Below are 19,421 nucleotides of genomic sequence, written 5' to 3' on the forward strand. Positions count from 1 at the left end.
CCCTTCTGTGCTTCTGTCTTGTAGTTCAGTAGAAATCAGTAGAACATTTGCGCAAGGTAAATGCTGAAGTATATGCATTTTGCCTGTGCAAAAAACTAAAGCCAAAAAGCCACTGTTGGCAAAAAATACACATTGGGGTTGATTTACTAAAGGCAAAAGAGACTGTTGCTCCAAAGCTTAGTAAATGAGGTAAAGCTTAACTTTGCAAAGAATACCCAATCACATGCAAGGAAGAAATAAAATCATTTGTTTTGCTTGCACATGATTGGATGGAAGTCAGCAGCTCATTTACTAAGATCTAGAGCAACTGCTCTTGCAGTGTGCAACTGCACTTTGCAAAGTACACAGTTTATTTGCCTTTAGTAAATAAACCCCACTCTTTTCTAGCTTTCACACTCGGGCAGTGTGTTGAGGTTAGACAGCTTTTACTCTTCAGATGAGATTTGAATGCAAGAATCAGGCTCGAGTATTAAAAGTTACATAAGGAGTTAAATATAATTCTAATAATTTAAGACTAAATATTCAGATTCTTGCATAAGCCCAGTCATGAATGTTTTTTCATAGGGTCAGGATTTTATTTTGTGTACATGAGAACTAAGAAAATAAGGTTTATTGACACAATAAGCTAAATAAATATATATATGTATGTATGTATGTATGTATGTATATATATATATATATATATATATATATATATATATATATATATATATATATATATATATATATATATATATATATATATATATATGTATGTGTATATATATATATATATATATATATATATATGTGTATATATATATATATATATATATATATATATATATATACATGTGTATATATATATATGTGTATATATATATATATATATATATATATACATGTGTATATATATATATATATATATATGTGTATATATATATATATATATATATATATATATATATATATATATATAATCGTTTTTAAAATTAATCCATAGATAATAATTATTAATAAATCCTTATTATGCTAAAATGTACTAATTACAGTGCTGTATTTTGGCCTAGGCCGACAGGGCCCAGGCCTATGGTGGCACTTGGCAGGGGGGCGGCGCCACCCCCAGCCTGATTGCACATTTATACAGCACAGCAGAGCACGGTGACAGGCAGCGCGGCTGGGACTATGGCATGCGGACCAGAAGCTCTGGGTCGAAATAATTAACTGGAAAAGGGGGGGCGTGGGTAAAGTTCGGTGTACAGGCGGCCCGGGGTTAAAGTAATGGGGAACTAGGGGGTGAGGAGAGTCAGTACTGTGGGGACTAAGGGTGTGAGCGCTCTGTGTAATGGGGGGGGGACTAGGGGCTGAGGTGATTAGTACTGGGCGCTCTGTGTAATGGGGGGGACTAGGGGGTGGGAGGATTCAGTACTGGGGACTGGGAACTCTGTGAAATGGGGGGACTAGGTGTTGAGGGGAGTCAGTACTGGGGGGTGGGAGGAGAGGGGAGCTCTGCAATAAGGGGAGAATGAGGGGCAGTGGTGTACCTAAGGAGTGCGGAGGGGGGGGGTCTCACCAGGTACTACAGCTCTAAGGTTGCTAATGCAGCTCAAGTTTAATGTCACACCCTGTTGTCTGCCTGTCTGGTTACTCACAGTGGTGCCAGCACCTCACAAAGCACCATTGCTAAATAACTCTCACTTTAATAGCTAAGCAACAGTAGTTGCAGTGCCACTAAGAATGCTTTTCTATGGGGTGGGCAGGAGGAGCGGAGTGATTTAGCAGTAGTGCCCTGTGAGGTCACACTCCCCCCGCATTGGTTCTGCCCACATAGCATCATGCTGCCATACGCATTCTCTGGCAGAAAGTGTGACACCCCAGCCGCAGCACAAATATAAAGGTTAGAACCTGCCTGAAACTGTAAGACCTATATTAAAGTGGAACTTTAGTACTGTTTTTTTTTTTAACTGAGCGGAATTTTAATGCAGAATAGACATGCTTTGTCAAGTTACTTACCTGCCTGTCAGTTGCTGTACAGTGCACCATGCACACCCTCTGCTGAACCCACTCTGCTCTATGGGTGGTCAGATGTAAACAAATTCTGCTGTCCATTAACACCTGACTGCAATCTGATCGGATCCGCCCAGACGGAGGGGAACAGATCCACTTCCGTTTGTTTTTAGCAGACTGGATTGGATTGGAGATTGCACCTGCTGCTCCATAGAGGAGAATGGAGGGTCCAATTGGGTCCGCCTGAAAAACAGACAGGCAGATCCAATTGGACTGCTCATGTGAAAGGAACAAATGGTGGGACAAATCTAAATGAGTGGGGCGTCCAATGGAAGGGGGGGGCATCCGATTTTAGTCTTGCCTAGGGCAGCACAAAATTAAAATACACCACTGACTATATGTCTGGAACTATCTTTACCTTCCAAAATAAAAGCATTATACAGACCCAACTACACCTAAGGACTGAAGTGGAAAATAGATATAAATGGATAAAAAATGGCTGCTTTGAAATTACCTCTTATTCGTTATAAATTAACTATATAATTTTGTGAAGGCGCCGATTACAGGATCTCTATAGATATCATATATGAAGACCTAAAATGTCTCATATCTTTACAATGTTTTTATATCATGGTTTAATTGGTGTCAGAGATGGTTCTATGTGCAAATCAAGGACTTTTTTCTATTAGACTTACTTTCCAGCAGACATACAGTATAACCAGTCTAGATATTTCTAAATATTTCCCTTGTTGTCACAGCCATTAATACCACTCCAGAAAAGAGGTTTAAAATCGTTAACAGGAAAATATATAACTGTTGTTCTCCTGACCCTCAGATTAAACACAGAGGTTTTTGAATATGCATGTTAAGGGGCCTGAATGTCCAATACATCTATGACCAATGCACTCACTTCAGTTCTTGAGAGTGGTAACTTTTATGCATATTGCAGGATGTCAGTCGATCTAAGAAAACTAAATGTTCATTATGAATAGTCCAATAAACTAAAATGTCTAGCTAAGCAAGGACAATTTATATAATAATGACGTATATTATTTAACAAGCTGAACAGAGCCACCAATCCACTCCATTAGTGATTCCATAAAAATGATCACCCAATAAGTAAAGCACAGTTCATAAACCCTGGAAGTAGGAGGTTGAAGCCATCATGGTGATAATCCACACAGAATGTTCAACAAGACATAGTTTAAAAATCTTCCACATGCAATTCAACCAGAAATGTATCTAATTATAGCCTTGAGCCTAGGTTCACACTGACGGCGGGAATGAAATTGTTCGAGTTCAGCTGAACTCGCACGATTTATTTCCCGCATGTCAGTCCTGACTTCGGGGCAAGACTTCAGAAACATCTGTTTCTGCACAGATGTCTATTGAAAAAAAAAAAAAAATCGCACCCCGAAGGCGCCAAAAGTAGTACAGAACCTACTTTTTGGAATCAGTGTGGTGTCGCAAATGCAGCGTAGTAACCGTTCGGATGGAGCCATTGCCGGAAGTTGCCGCCGATTTGGCATGCGATTTGTCAAATCGCATGCCAAATCAATGCAGTGTAAACCAGGGTTTAAAAACTCTGTTGATCAATGTGACTCATTCTTATACATTGTGAAGAGTTGGTAAAATTTTCAATATAAACTATGCATAAAACTGTCACTAAATAATATGACTCAATGCTAAATTGCTATGAAAAAATCAATTCTACCGTGGATATAAAAAGTCTATACACCCCTGTTAAAATGTCAGGTTTCTGTGATGTAAAAGCATGAGAAAAAGATAAATCATTTCAGAACTTTTTCCACCTTTAATGTGATCTATAAACTATACAACTCGGTTGAGAAGCAAACTGAAATCTTTTAGGGGGAGGAAAAAAAAATAAAAAATATGTGGTTGCATAAGTGTGCACACCCTCTTATAACTGGGGATGTAGCTGTGTTCAGAATTAAGCAATCACAACCAAACTCATGTTAAATAGGAATCAGTACTCACCTGCCATTATTTAAAGTGCCTCTGATTAACCCCAATTAAAGTTCAGCTGTACTAGTAGGTCTTTCCTGACATTTTCTTAGTAGCATCCTACAGCAAAAGCCATGGTCCGCAGAGAACTACCAAAGCATCCGAGGGATCTCGTTGTTAAAATGTATCAGTCAGGAGAAGTGTACAAAAGAATGGAACACAGTGAAGACAGTCATCAAGTAAAGAGAATATGGCACAACAGTGATATTACCAAGAACTGGACTTCCCTTTAAAATGTATGAAAAGATGAGAAGAAAACTGGTCAGGGAGGCTGCCAAGGGACCTACAGCAACATTAAAAGAGCTACAGAAATATCTGGCAAGTACTGGCTGTGTGGTACATGTGACAGCAATCTCCCGTATTCTTCATATGTCTGGGCTATGGGGTAGAATGGCAAAACTGAAGCCTTTTCTTACCAAAAACATCCAAGCCCATTAAAATTTTGCAAAAACACATCTGAAGTCTCCCAAAAGCATGTGGGAAAATGTGTTTTGGTCTGATGAAACCTATGTGGAACTTTTTGGCCACAATTTCAAAAGAAGTCTTTGGGGCAAAAACACTGCACATCACCAAAAAGAACACCATACCCAGAAAGAAGCATGGTGGTGGCAGCATCATGTTTTGGGGCTGTTTTTCTTCAGCTGGAACATGGGACCTTAGTCAAAGTAGAGGGGATTATGAACAGTTCCAAATACCAGTCAATATTGGCACAAAACCTTCAGGCTTCTACTAGAAAGCTGAGCATGAAGAGGAACTTCATCTTTCAGCATGACAACGACCCAAAGCATACATCCAAATCAACAAAGGAAGGGCTTCACCAGAAGAAGATTAAAGTTTTGGAATCGTCCAGCCAAAGCCCAGACCTGAACCCCATTGAAAATCTGTGGGGTAATCTTAAGAGGGCAGTGCACAGATCTCCTCGCAATCTGACTGATTTGGAGTGTTTTTGCAAAGAAGAGTGATCAAATATTGGCAAGTCAAGATGTGCCATGCTGAAAGACTCATATTCAAAAAGACTGAGCGATGTAAAAAAAAAATCAAAAGGTGCTTCAGCAAATATTATTCAACCATATTCTTTTATTTCTTTATCGTACATCACGGGACACAGAGCTGCATAGCCATTACATGTGGGTTATAGAGTCTACCTTCAGGTGATGGACACTGGTGTAATCAATTAAACAGGAAGTTCCCTCCCTATATAACCCCTCCCCTACTGGGAGTTCCTCAGTTTTTTCATCAGTGTCTAAGGTGTTGGTCACGAGTTAACATGTGCTCTTAGGAGCTCCACTGGAGGGATCCATGCTGGATGTAAAAAGCCTCCATAAATCCGGATCTGTCCAAGGTGCTTCATAGCCAAAGTGGACGGTACCCGGGCCTCGGTACGAAGAACGAGGTTTAGCCTATAATGCCTCTCTGCGGAGGGCTGGATCCTGGGTTCCAGAACTTTGTGCCTTCTAAGGACCAAATGTTTTTTCTGCTGCCAGGGTGCTATATAGGTCCAGGGGTGTGGTGTTCCTGCCATGGACCCCGGTCCCTGAAGGTCTAGGACTATACCCACGGTGAAGGGGGAAGATTGGGCCTCTTGCTTGGCAATACCCTGCAGCGTGGAAAGGTAAGAGAGGGACCTACGGGACTTGGTTCGACAGTAGGTCTTCTGTAGGGGACTATGGGTCTCGCCTATATTATGTTTTTATGCATGGGCAATGTAAACCACAATGTCTTTTGAGACGGGATGGCTCAGGGCACCCATATACCTCCCCTAGCCGGCATGTAGCCTGGGCCACTATGTCTGTTCAGACAGGATGGCTGTAGTACCCATATATCCCCCCTTGAAGGGGCTGGTACATAAAAAAAAAAAAATGCCCTTAATCCTATGCAAAGCATTGTCTTCATGAGTAGCTGCAAGTCTTATCTGTTTTTCCACTACTATGGGCAGTAAAAGACATGCCTGATGTTTTCGCTTACCATGCTTTCCTAAGACGGAAGCTTAAGTGTTAGCTGGTCTATTGTGCGTCCCACTTCCTCAGCTTCAGGCTCTACCATGTCGCACGTGCTCACCGGCTCAGTGCAGTCGCAGAGAGGGCTCTTCAAAAAGGCCCAGACGTCAGAGCTCTGTAAAGCTAGGGGGACACAAACGCAAGCACCTTGTGTGAGTTGGATACAGATTCATCTAAGACGCCTACTCCGCATCTAGCTGTGCAGATTAGCAGGCATTGTTGCTGCCAGACTATGTTCAGCTGTTGATGCACCTGGGTTAAACTCCTCTGCTTTTAGCTTAGGACTTTGGTCTCCCCATTGAATAAGGTCAGGGGTAGGAATATAAAAAGGAATCGCCACCTGAACCTGGTGGCCCCTTATTCTCCCCTGTAGAGACAGCTCACAGATTGAGCCATCAGACCTGTCAGGCAATCAATGCAGCCTCCCCCAACATTGCAGCCACTCTGCATGTGTTTTGTTTTTTGCATCACATTTGTTGTTCTACAAGAGGTTAACTGCTATGTTCGCAGCATCCTCACAAGAAGCAAAAAAAAAAAAAAAAGCAGGGTGTGTCCCTTTTCCTGCTTTAATCCTTAAACAAAGGGATTAGAAGAGCTGGGGATGAAGGTTCACTGTCAGAGGACAGGAGACAGGAGCTGCAGCCTAAGGAGGAGAAGCTATCAATAGCCCTACAGGTTCTGATTGCACCTGCAGTCTTTTCAGAGATTCATGCTGCATATAATTTCCCTCTGCCTACTCGGCCAAAGCCTCTATCTTCTCCTTAGAGTGTAAAGAGAGGTTTTCCTATAGGTGGCTAGTAAGACCTCCATATGGTCCTCAGCCTGGTGTCGGCTTCAGGCTAACCAAATGCACATCTGAGGGATGCACAGTTGCTGGTACACATTGCTAACGTCTCTTAATTGAGGAAACGCACATCTACAGAGGATAACTTCCTTTTTACCAGTCCGCATGTTGCATAAGATACATGAGTTTGGAATGCATGTGGGATAAAAACAAGTAACAAAGCATGTTTTATTGTGGATCGCATAAGGATACATGTTTCTGTCTGTATGGTGTTGCATGTTTGTTAGAGTTGCATAGAAATGCTTGAGTGCATAAAGATGCTAGTTACCTGATCACTCAAGTCCTGGATTACCCAAGGATATTTGGTCACACAGAGAGACTTGTTTCCACAGAAAGGCCTAAAATCGCATAAAGACGTTTTTATGTATAAAAATGCTGGATCACACACACATGGTTACCTGATCACCCAAATCCTTGATTACCCAAGGATGTTTGGTCACACAGAAGTGGTTTGTTTCCACAGAAATGCCTAAAATCGCATAAAGTTGCTTGGATGCAAAAAAGATGCTGCATCACACATGGTTACCTGATCATCTGCGTCCTGGATTACCCAAGGATATTTGGTCACACAGAGAGGCTTGTTTCCACAGAAGTGCCTAAGTTCGCATAAAGATGCTTGTATGCATAAAAATGCTGGAATCACACATGATTACTTGATCACCCAAGTCCTTGATTCCCCAAGGATATTTGGTCACACAAAGAGGCTTGTTTCCACAGAAATGCCTAGAATCGCATAAAGAGGCTTGAAGGCATAAAAATGCTGAATCACACATGATTACCCGATCACCCAAGTCCTTGATTACTCGAGGATATTTTGGTCGCACAGAGAGGCTTGTTTCTACAAGAATGCCTAAAGATCGCTTAAAGATGCTTGAATGCAAAAAGAAGCTGGATCACACATGGTTGTCGGATCAACAGCGTCCTGGATTACCCAAGGATACTTGATCACATAGAGAGGCTTGTTTCACAGAAATGCCTAAAGTCGCATTAAGATGCTTGAGTGCATAAGGATGCTGGATCGCACAGGGGTGCTTGGTCACACAAGAGTCCTTGGTCACACAAGGGTTCTTGTCCGCACAGTAGTGCTTAAAATGCATAAGATGTTGATCGCATGGAAGATGCTAAATCGCAAAAGGATGCATGATTACTTTAAAGTTGCACATGGCGGCCTAATTAAGCAATACAGAATTCCTTGTGTTTGCATAGAAATACGTGTCTGCATGGGTTCATGTTGCACATTGTTGCATAACACGTTTATATCGCATGCTTGCTTGCAAGATGCTTGTTCCAGAGCACACATGCTATATGCATGTTTTTCTTAAAACATATTTATATGAATTCATGCTTCCAGGAACACACGCTGCCATGTACACACACTTCCATTGAGGCATATGGCTTTAACACTTGCCACATACACACATGGGGAGCCAGTTGCATATGTGTTTATTTACTTGGGTCTGCAGAGGTTGTCTGCGTTTCGCAGGGGAACAGCACTATCTCCAGTTGGTGGTCTTGCCCTTTTGGGTTAGCCTCCGTGCCTGGGTTGTCAGGGTGCTAGGGCCCGCCTCTAGCAGGTCTGTAGGCCCAGGGTATAGCAGTAATGGCATACCGAAGCAAACTCCTGCTGATGGGTCAGTCAGTAGCATGGCTGGACCTAAGGGTGTCCAGCATGGTCAAGTATCTGGAACTCTAAAGATACATTCTTTCATTTGACAAGAAGCTGGGTATGTTTGGCAGTCCAAAAAGGAGAGTTTTTTTTTTGGCCTCAGACAAGACCATCGCTATAAGAAAACTGGTCTTTGTGGTCACGGCAAGGAACAGTTCCTTACTTTTGGCCTTTTGATTAAGGCACTAGGGAAGATGCTGGCTTCTTTCAAGACAGTTCCCTATACTAACTTTTATTCAGGGCTGTTATAAACAGTATTTTGTCGGCCTAGAAACAGTGGATCTTGACCTAGCATTATCCAAAGAACCAGGTCCCAGAGATATGCTGGAATTCCTCTTGGTGATTCTTAACTAAAAGGGTTGGCCAGGTCAGGAAGAGACCATGGCCCAGGGGAAGTAGTCAAGCTCCAAGGGAGCCTTATCTGTCAGCTAGAGCTACCGATGGAGCATCTGGCTTAGGGGCCTGAACGTTCAGGTGGCAGGTTGGTTCTGTCAGAGTACAATCAGACTATGCCATACTAGTGATTTACTTAATTTACCAAGGAGGAGCTTGTGCCTTGCCTATTGACATTCGTCATTTCATGAAATGCAGAATTGGCAGGCGATTCGCTGGAGCCGTCAACAAGTGTCTCCGGGAGAATGACCTCTACACCCCGACTGTTTTCCTGACCAAATGTCACAGAAATAGTACCCTGTACATAAGATGTATTGGCGTCCAGGCTCAACAAGAGATTGAACAGCTTGGGGTCAAGGATAAAGGATCCACCCGCATGCGGGGCAGATGTGTTTGTAATCCGAGGGGGGGGACCAGTTGTCACTGGTTGTGTCTCTCCCCCCAGTGCCGCGACTTTTGTGGCTTCTATGCAACATTTAGAGGAGAACGGAAGCTGGCCTGATTACTCCGGCATAACCCTGACGACCTCTCGGTGCAGGAACAGTAAGGGTGGTAGTAGAGGACCCACAGTCCCTTACATCTTGTCCAGGCCTACTTTGCAGGGGGTATTACATTCTGCCTTGCAACAGGTGAATTAATGGTCTGGCTATTATAGACCACATTCTCGAGGATCGGGGCTTTCAGAATCAGCGGCAATTCCCTTGATTCATACAAGAGAGCTGGCCTCCAGGACCAGATATACTACGGTCTGGAAGGCCCATGTTCCTGGTGTGAAACCAGATGGTGGCATCCGTGGAAGTTTGTCAAAGGTAAAATTCCTGCCTTCCTACATTTGGAAAGGAGACGGAGCTAGCCTTAAGTTATATCAAGGATCCGATCTCGGCCTTGCTTCCAAAGGTCGATTACTTCACACTCTTTGGTCCGGGCTGTTATGCACGTCACTCCTTGTATAAGTCCACCAGTTGGGTCGCCCTTGTGCTCGGAGGATTGGCTCTAGTTTTGTCGGCTTACAGGGTCAGCTCCTTGGGCCGATGCACCATATTTCTCTTCATCCTTTAACAAGGAATTGGTGTTCTTGGTTGTGGTAGCCTCCAAGAGAGTTTCAGTATTGGCAACTTTCTTGGTATAGAGCCATACTCAATTATTCTTACAAGTAGAGTGATTTTCATCCTCACCCAACCTTATTTACTAGAAGGATCTAGTATTCATTTGAATCTAGATATTCTTACCTTCCCTTTTTTCAAAACCTTGTTTCACGGAAGGAAAGGTTATTGCTTTTCTCTCAATTGAGATGAGAGCAGTTAAATACCTATCTGAAGGTTTCAGATATAGAAAGCTGACGTTTTTATTGGGCTGCCAGAAGACCCTAGATGGGCAGGCAGTGTTCAGGTCAGCTATTAAAATGGTTACACTCTCTCTCTCGTTGGAGTAAGAAGGGTCTAGGCCTATCTGAAGCGGCTGCTCGGATACGGAAAACTGATGTTGTTGCGCTACCAGGAGGCCCCAGGAAAGGGCAGGCAGCGTCTAAAATCAACTGTTTTTAAGGTTGATTCATCAGGTTATTATTCAGGCTTGTGGTTAGAGTAGGATTCCCCCTGTTTTTTTTTTTAGTGGGGGTGCTCCCTACCAGGATGGTAAGCACTTTATGCGCAATGCATTTCCAAGCCTTTATGACGCAGATTTTCAAGGCCGCAACTTGGTCATCTGTGCTTACGTTCACTAACTCCTATCAGGTGAACATAAGACGGCAAGAGGATGCAGCTTTTTGGCGCAGTATGCTGCAGGCAGCATTATAGGTCCTCACGTCTGATGGCGGTCTGCGTTGTTGGTGTCTCCCTCCCCTCAGTAAGCATTGCTTTGGGACATCCCACATGTAATGGCTATGCAGCTCTGTGTCCCGTGATGTACGATAAAGAAAATAGGATTTTTATAACAGCTTACCTGTAAAATCCTTTTCTTGGAGTACATCACGGGACACAGAGCTCCCACCCCTCTTGTCTGGGGATATTGGGACACTTATTGCTTTGCTACAAAAACTGAGGAACTCCCAGTAGGGGAGGGGTTATATAGGGAGGGAACTTCCTGTTTAATTGATTACACCAGTGTCCATCACCTGAAGGTAGACTCTATAACCCACATGTAATGGCTATGCAGCTCTGTGTCCCGTGATGTACTCCAAGAAAAGGATTTTACAGGTAAGCTGTTATAAAAATCCTATTTTTTACTTCCCTCCATTTAAAAGATGTCAGTTTGTTATTCACCTGTGTCGTACAGTTTATAGGTCACATCAAAAGGTGGAAAAAGTTTAGAAATTATTTCTTTGTCTCATTTTTTTTACGTCACAGAAACCTGACATTTTAAACAGGGGTGTGTAGACTTTTTATATCCACTGTACATCACCCTGCTAGGAACATGTAGAGACTGGCCAAAAATTCATATTAACTATGCAAGGATCATCCACTGGTTAATATACAGGTAGTTTATAATTGGAAGACAGAACATTGTGGACAATGGTCAGTGCATGTTCACAAGGAGCAATGGCATGGCGGAGCATTTAATCTCTGAAGAACCACACTGCTTGAGATTAGCCAATTGCCTGGCTGCACGGCTTGTTGGATGGTAGACAAAGTCTCAATTTTTAATCTTTCATATTTTATAAACTTGTTTAGATAAGTTAGGTCTATCACGGGGTACAGTGAACTGTTTTTCTTCTGCACAAGGAAGAGAGGCGAAGAGTTCCAGGAGGGTATACTCCCATCAGGACAGCACCATGGCTCCCTGTACTATCAGCGAATCCACGTAGGATAGTAACACCTGTGTCTTTTCTTCTGAACGTGGTATCAGAGAAAAAAATAAATCTGGGGGGGAGGAGTACTGTGAAGGACCATGTATGGCCTGTGGAGACAGTCTTGATGGTCCAGTGGTCCGAGATTGATGCCACCCAGATGTGTCGGAAGAGAAGCAGATGCGCCCCCACCCGACCCACCTGGGCGGGCCCAATCAAAACTTAGCCAGCTCGCGTCCATTGGACACCTGGCTTTTAGCAGGTTTTTGCAAGGATGTCAAACCTCTGCTCCAATTCCTTTGAAATCTCAGCCGAACCTATAAGAGCGTCCCTCCCTTGAACGCTCAGTACTAAGTTTTCTGCGCCGGTGGACCAAACAGACACCTATCCTGAGGCAGGAAGCCCTGACTTCCCATCTGTGGCCCAGGCTATGGTGCTGTTCAGCTTGTTGCAGAACAACGAGGGCCCCTCAAAGGGGATCCTACACCAGGCTTGTCTGGATGCTGGTTCGATGGGCCAAGGGCGCAACCATAAGGCCCGCTTAGCATTGTCCGAGCCAACAGGCGAATAAGGTCGACCAAAGCCTCCCCCAGCTTCAATTCCTGGACTGTTGCATTGCCTTGGAAATGGCCGCAAGGTTTTGATCTATTTTCTTCTCAACCCCATCCTTAAAGGATACAGCGTCCTCTAAGGAAGAGTGACGTGTTTGGCTAATCGCATCAATGCTGAATCTACCAGGGGAGCGTTTTCCAGATGCTCCACTTCGTCTGCCTAAGAGGGGTATAATCTATAGGTTTTGCTTGACAAATACGTTTTTTCTTGTCTAATTTGCTCAATTTTTCAATGGCATCATTCAACTCCGACAGGAGAGGAGAATTGGAGCGCTCCTTCCCCAGAAGCTTAAAAAAATGTCTTTGTTTAGCCGGGGATTGGAAGAATCTTCCCACTTAAGGGCCTTCGACTGCTTTAATTAGTGGTGAAACTGGGGTGACCCCCGATCCATCTCTCTCTATTTCGGAGCCTGATAAATGGTGACATAAATAAACATATAAATATATAAATAAACATATAAATCAATCATGTGTATAATGTCCCAATAAGTAATAAATCTCGTTGGTGTCAACATCTGAGACAAACCGCACCACAGTGAACGTTATAACGTGAGAACCGCCACCACATGGAAAGCCTCTTACCAGAGTGACAAGTATAAACAGCCTTAAAGAGGTATGGTCTCCGTCCGTGGGTTAAAACACAGGATCCAGAAGCCCCAGGAATGAATCATCCAAACGTGGGATCGCTACCTCCTTCACAAAAGTGGTCCGTGGATCATAGATAAAAAACGGACCATAGCATAATACCGTTTTTAAACGTTTATTTAAAAAAAAAAAGTTGTACTTACAAACATCAATTCGTAAAAGCGTATAAAAAAATGCAGACCGGAACTATAGGAGCCCTTCCTCCTTCACATCGAACACGGTGGCGTCACTGTACACTGTCCCAGATGCATTTCATCATAAGTTGGCGTTTTCAATGGGGATGGGCAATACACTGACACACCGCAATAAATAGCCAGACCTCGTTCTGACGTGCAAGGAAATGGCAAGAGAGAAACGCCATCTTAACTATGGGAAAGACAGAAAATATGCCCACAATGGCTCTGGAACGACTACCCACTTGGAGATAGCTATGCGCCATGCAACCAAAGAGCGTATTAGTCACCAGAAAAAATATAAAAATAGAAATAAAATTACATTATATAAATAGACAATAACCACTGAATTGAAATGGAAAAGAAACGGATCTCAGGGAGAAACCTATTTATAATCCTATACGACCAAAAATATTTACCCAGGTAAGATGTCCTAATACCGTACAAATTACCTAGCGACCCCTAGTTGGAAAAATACTAATTGCGCCTATTGCATAGCAATTATTAAGTAAAGCACAAACCGTAGGTTAAACTAAGTATTTATACTATAACACCAACAGCGTATGTGTGATCATACAGTGAGTTGGGCAACTAATAATACTAATAATAATAATGAATAATACCAATATGTATATTAAACTATTAGCGACTAGATACCAATACCGTGTATTAAACTATTAGTGACTAAATACCAATACCCTAACCCGTGAAGAGTTAGGAATTGTATGAATATAATAATTGGACCCCTCAAGCCCGGAAAAAAGGGGAATATTGAAAATATATGTGTAAGTAAGAGGGGGGCGCCCAATCACCTCCCCGACTTACAACACCCAATATGTGAATATTAGATCAATAGAACATACATCATGTAACTAAATACACGATAGTATGTTGCAAAATACATTGGGAAAAGGAAAAACAAAATTAAATAATTTTATATGAAAATGCTCAAAAAATCTAAGGAAAAAAGAAAAAACCCATCCTTGCATGTCCCAACCAGGTTCAAAAAATACATTGTATAGCATCACGCATTGTTTATAAATGCATTTACATCAGTGTCTATATTTAAACCATGAGGTATATAAGACTTTAATCGGTATATCCAAGCCATTTCTGACTTTGATATCTCCCTCACTAGAGAGCTTTCTCTCCAATTGGGTTTAAACTTGTCGATCCCCAAAAACAAGGTACCAAATGGATCCCGATTATGTACTAAAAGATAGTGCTTAGACACTGAGTGATTTTTGAAACCAGTAATAATATTAGTAATGTGCTCATTCAAGCGTACCCAAAGAGGACTTTTAGTCCGGCCCCCATACTGCAGGCCACACGGGCACTGCAGCATGTAGACTACCCCCACGGTGGCGCAGGTAATAAAGGGCTTTATACTATACATTTTCTGAGTAACAGTACACCACGTGAAGGCAGTGAACTGCTGAAATTAGATGATGACATCAAACTCATCAAGGACAAACTGAGCCCTCTCAGGGACAGTGAGGAGTACAAGGAGAAATCTCAAAGCCCTTGAAAAGGAGGATAAAGATCAAAGAGCTAAGAAAAATAAAAAATACAACAGGGATTTGGGGGACTACCATGGCAACATTGTATTAAGCTGGCAAAAGAAATTGTTGGAGGAATTAGCCAAAGCAGCTTCCAGTGAAATGGAAGTTTCTGCTCCTCCACTGGGAGGAGTGGGTGTTTTGGGCTACTCACAGTCTCAATTTGCAGCCCCAAAGCGGGGTCCACCTAACCCTAGAATGGGGAACCACCCTCCCTACCAGTCCCCCAGAAGGGGATCTGGCGGACATAGGGGCGGCCCTCCATATGGTTCTGGCCGCCTCCCGGTGGTTAATGGAGCTGGCCACAGTCAGGATTCTGGGCCTCAATATTATGGTTCCCCCATCTAGACCTATAGGTCAGCCCCCTCAGGAAAAAGGATGGGGACAAGGTACCCAAAGGGGGAGGGGATCTCACATTGATCATTTAGAGGGTTGGAGACATGGTCCGGAGTCGGATTGGGACTCCCAGTCACCCTCCTATTATCAACCTGGGGGGATGTCGGGATGGGATTACAATGTCCCAGTACAGAACTCTTTTTTTCCCTTGGGGGATAGAGATTGCCCCGATGATGATTGGAGGAATGGCAGCACTCAGTACTCCCAACCCCAATACCAAGGTGAAATGAATGGTACATACTCTCAACAAGGTCATAATAGGCCCCCTAACTCCCGGGCCCCCGTAGCGCACAACGGTTCCACTAGTTGGGGTTTTCACAAACCCACGCAGGGCAAAAAAAGACAGGGAGAAAGAGGAGAGGAACCAGAGGGGGGAGGCGGGCTAGAGCAGCTCAAACGACCAAAAATATAGGAACAGGACAAGGTATTTTTAATTTAGGTTCTAAAGTGTTAACAATGTCTGAATAGCAAATTTTGAATCAAGGCCTTAAGTTTGCGCCACCTAAAAGTCTTGCATACATATATGGACATCCATAAGTTTAGATTTAGATTTTACAGTCACGTCTGGACCTGGATCAGGAAGGCTGGCGCTGCGGCCTGGCAAGGTCCCTGTCGTCTCGTACAGAGAACTGGCAATCCAGTCTGGATTAGCTAAAATGAAGAGAAGGGTAGGAAAAAGGCATGATATTAGGGCATGTGTCCATCCAAAAGCGAACCTGGCCCCCCTCTTCACACCCCCACGACAATAAGCGAAAATCCTGCAGTCTGTAAGAACACTCCACGTCCCAAAAGAAAAAAGTAAGGTGACAGCACCAAGGAATGCACTTCCCCTTTAAGAGCCATCTCACTCCCCCTCCTGCACCCTGGTTCCAGGATGGTGCTTACCGTTATCCTGGGTGCCAGTCTGTCTGCAGATAATCCTAAAGTTACAGGTGCTAGCAGGGATTTAAAATCCCTGCCATAGTGACGTCACCGATGTTCCCCCGAGCACTGTGCCGCGCCGATTTGCCGTAAAGCGATTGCGTGGCCGAGCTGCGCATGCGCAAACCAAGCTTCGGTTTCATCTAAGGCATTGCGTATGTGTGATCCAGGTTCCATGAGGGTACCAAACACAGGAAGAACGGTGTGAGGCGGAGAAAAATAACAAAAACAAAAATTTCAGTCGTGGAAAAATAATTCTTGAAAGCTTCAAGGCCCTGCCAGCCGATCCCTTGAAGACGTCTCAGTCCTGGGCATACGCAGGCCATCCCCACCACTGGACATGTATGCCTGAAGCCACACAACCACCCATGGCTGGGCCCTGGGCTATCTTGACACCGATCATCTTATGCCCGACACCCACCCGCTCTGAACTTTAATAGTGCAAGTCTTTGGATGTCAGGAAATGTAAGTGCAACGCTGTAGGTCCAATGAGGACAACAAAAAAGGAACGCAGTCTCTAGCGGTGAGCTCAAATTAATGGGAGTGGGGTCCTAAAGCATTGGAGAGGAGGCAGGGTTAACCCACACGTAGTCTGTCATATATATATATTTATTTTTAAAAAACAGCTTCCTTCCCATCAGCAGTTATTAAGGAAGTAGCAGATGCTGGCACTCACCATGTCCCTGGCAACCAGTAATGTTGTCTGGCCCATTGATTTGCTGGCCAGAAATTCCCAGCTATGTAAACAATGCCTGGTATGGATTTTATTTTCTTTACAGCAAAAGTGACAAAGAAAAAACTTTTACTGGTAATTTACTATTCACAGTACTGACAGGGTTAATTATGGAAAATAAATTGCCCAGACCCCGCATAACAAAAGAGAAAGAAAGAGAACTAGTAGGATTTTATAGTACTAGAAATGTTTTACAAATAAAATGTAAAGCTGATTATTGTAAGCACCTCTGTCAGTGTTAAATTGTTTACCTCATCCCTGTAACTGATACAATCTGCAAGAGAGCTTGTTCTTTTGAAAAAACAACAGACTTTATGGCTGGATTACTAGGTAAAGATAAAGAAAGCCTAAAAAAAGAAAACTAATACAGTCATCACATCTAATAATTAGTATCTGCAATATAATAAATGTTTGCTTTTAAAGTGTTACTAAACCCACAACAGTAAAATCTGTATATGCAACATAGCATGCTTGTTATACTCACTGTGGAACTTAAGGGGTTAATCCTCTGTATTGTGTAAAAAGGCAGGTTTATCCTGTATGCACAAATCCTCCCCCTCCTGCACTGTCTATCTGGGAAAGGCCAGCTAACAGGCAAAGTAGCCAACCTGCACATGCTCAGTTGTGTCTTTTACGCTGGAGAGCTGTCAGGAAAGGTTTCACCTGCTGGTGGCACGGTCTCTCCCATATCTATGGGCGGCAGTTCCGGTGACCAGTAGCGGGTGCCTCTGGGCTGTCTGGAGCCGACATCTCCTGCAATCAGGCATCACCTGAGACTGATTGCAGGAGGTGTGTGTATATATATATATATTTTATACCCGGTAGATGCTTGCACACATTGCCTTGGTATTGTTTCCTTGTGCCCTGACCTGCGTTTGAAACCTGTATTCCTGTATCCTGTAACCTGTATCCTGTGTTCCTGAACTCCGCATCCATCCCTTGACTCCTATCTTGCTCCTGTTGTCCTCTCCCTGTCCCGTCCTGCTCCCTGTTCTAGCTGATTGATCTACCGTGCATGACCCTGGCTTGTTTACGATTATGATTGTATCTTACACCTGTATATACGTTTGGTTTGGGTAGTTATTGTTGTGTGTCACCGTGGTTGGTTGCTGGTTTATTTGATTGTTTATTATTTATCCTTTTAATAAATCATTTATAATGTACTTGCATTTTGGTTCACTCCATCATAGTCCACACATTTCTGGTCGCACTGGTCCCTGACAAGAGCACATTTACTTGTTGATAAGAGCTAGCCAGGTCACGTGATATTGACATAACACATGTGGACGTGTATACAGGCTGCAGTGGAAATCTCCTCCTTCCTGAACTTTCAGCACTGGAGAAACTGCAGTTTACCATGTAACATGGTATACAGATCATCCAAAAGGGTATAAAGTGACAATTTTTTTATGTTAAAAAACTGATTTATAAACTGTGGGGGGGCGCTGAACTATTTTCATATTGCTGGGTTTAGTAACGCTTTAGCTATACATTTGTTAGCTTGTTGTCAATAAGCCTTTTTACTCATGTGCACATATTATTTTTGAAAGGTAAGACTGCACATTATCAGATTATTGTTTTTTAATTCTATGCTCTAATTTGGGTAAATGTATACTTCCAATAATCGTCATTTTTTTATTACCTCACTTATTACTGTTTCCCAAAGGTGATGATTATTGTTTGGGCTCACGTATGATTTGACACAGCCATGTACAGCCTAATTCCACTCAAATTGCTGATTGATAGTGCTGTATGCTTCTTCACTAAGACCCCTTTCACACTGGGGCGTATTTCAGGCGCTTTGGCGTTAAAAAAAACCTGTAAAGCACCTGAAAGAAGCCTCACCTGCAATCCCAATGTGAAAGACAGGGTGCTTTCAGAGCCCTTTCACACTTGCAGCACCGGAAAAACGCTGGTAAAGCACCGATAAGACCCTGACATTTTAGGGCGTTTTTGCAGTGCCTCAGTGTGAAAGGGCAAGGCATTTTTACAGCGCTTTCAATTCATTTCAATGGAGAGGGGCGTTTTTGAAGCGTTTTTTTTTTTCAGTGCCCAAAAGCTGCTCCAAAGATGCTGCTTGCAGGACTCAGTGTGAAAGGGTCCATTGAGATGCATGGAGAGCGTTTTATGAGCGTTTTAATAGCGCTATTTTTAACGCTAAAACGCTGTAAAAACGCTTCTGTGTGAAAGGGGGTCTAAGGGGCGTTAAAGCATATTTAAACCTGAAAACAGCTGGTAAGCTGTAATCTATTACATTTTGGGGTTCATATACGCTTTAACAAGTGCCTCTGACTACTGTTATCTAAACACCAAGATTCTTTCAAAACATCTGTACAATAAGACAGATTTTTTAAACGTACAAAAGACAAATGGAAGTACTTTTAGGCCAGGTTGACACCTATGCGAATTGGTTGCGGCTTAAACCGCATCCAATTCACATAACATTATAAAATACATTGATTTTAATGAGGCTGGTTCTCATATGTGCGATGCATTCGCACTGCGCATTGCCAAAAAATCGTGTGCATTTTCTAGGCATTGCGGTGCGGTTCAGGTGCGAATTCGGCCCATTATCTTCTATGGGCACGCATCTGATTCGAACATGTGTTGTGTTCTGAACAGGGATCACGAGGGGAAACTCCACTCCAAATAAAATAAAAAAAAACGGCATGGGTTCCCCTCCATGA

The 19,421-nt window shown here is 43.0% G+C and overlaps 1 protein-coding gene across 4 annotated transcripts in view; it reads left to right on the top strand.

Annotated features, from left to right (window-relative positions):
* PPFIA3 (PTPRF interacting protein alpha 3) overlaps window positions 1-19,421 on the top strand; it is a 624,634-nt gene that overhangs the window by 521,005 nt on the left and 84,208 nt on the right. The window lies entirely within an intron of this gene.

This window comes from Rana temporaria, chromosome 10, assembly GCF_905171775.1.
Source record: "Rana temporaria chromosome 10, aRanTem1.1, whole genome shotgun sequence".
NCBI lineage: Eukaryota > Metazoa > Chordata > Amphibia > Anura > Ranidae > Rana > Rana temporaria.